The sequence below is a fragment of the Pteropus vampyrus genome, unplaced genomic scaffold (assembly GCF_000151845.1).
Source record: "Pteropus vampyrus isolate Shadow unplaced genomic scaffold, Pvam_2.0 Scaffold17, whole genome shotgun sequence".
NCBI classification, from domain to species: domain Eukaryota; kingdom Metazoa; phylum Chordata; class Mammalia; order Chiroptera; family Pteropodidae; genus Pteropus; species Pteropus vampyrus.
In genome coordinates this window covers 477,927-478,727 of record NW_011888798.1, presented here as the reverse complement: position 1 = coordinate 478,727, position 801 = coordinate 477,927, and positions in this window count along the sequence as shown.

Here is an 801-nt window from a genome sequence, read left to right as displayed (position 1 = left end):
ACAGCAACACTTACAAGCCCTAGCTGAAAGAAGTAGTAGCGACATATGGAAAGAAATTTCTCTGAAAGAATATTGGCCCTTTCAATTGTGTTCAAGAGAAGCCAAAAATCTGGGTGATTATGTCAATATAGTATTTATATGTTTGAAACACACACACATACATTCACACACACACACACACACACACACACATGCTTCAGACCAAATAAAAGCTATGGTAGGCATAAAATAACTCAGAAGAAACCTCTGTGTAAGCTCTGATATGGAGAGTAAATGAAGAGTTCTGGACATTTGTGTTTCTGAAAAGTGCAAGAAATTTAGCAACTGTTAATTAAACAGCATTTCTTTGCATCAACAACCCAGGGATTTAAATTATTTTCAGGTAGAGACCATGGCAATGCCAATAATTTCTAAGGAAATTTAGAAAAGATAGGTTAGAGAAAGACAGACATGCTGGAGACCTGTTAAATCAGATAACACAAACAAAAATTAAAGAAACATTTGGTAGAACTAAAACGGCTATCATATTTAAATCTGCAGTTCCTTCCCTTCTCTGTAAAGATGTCCTTAATATGGTAATAGATGTCAGAGGGTGAGCTGAGAGGCAGCAATCATTTCAATATGAGATAAGAGGACTCCATCTTTTCTGCATATGAAGATTTAGACCTGCACTTTATTTCAAGTTTGGTGAACAGCAATCAGTTCCCATTTGTGATTAGTCTCTGTCTTTTCAGTGAAGAGAGAGTTGAGACAGAGTTTTAAAGGGTATTCTACACCAGACAAAAGGAGTGCATAAAAAAT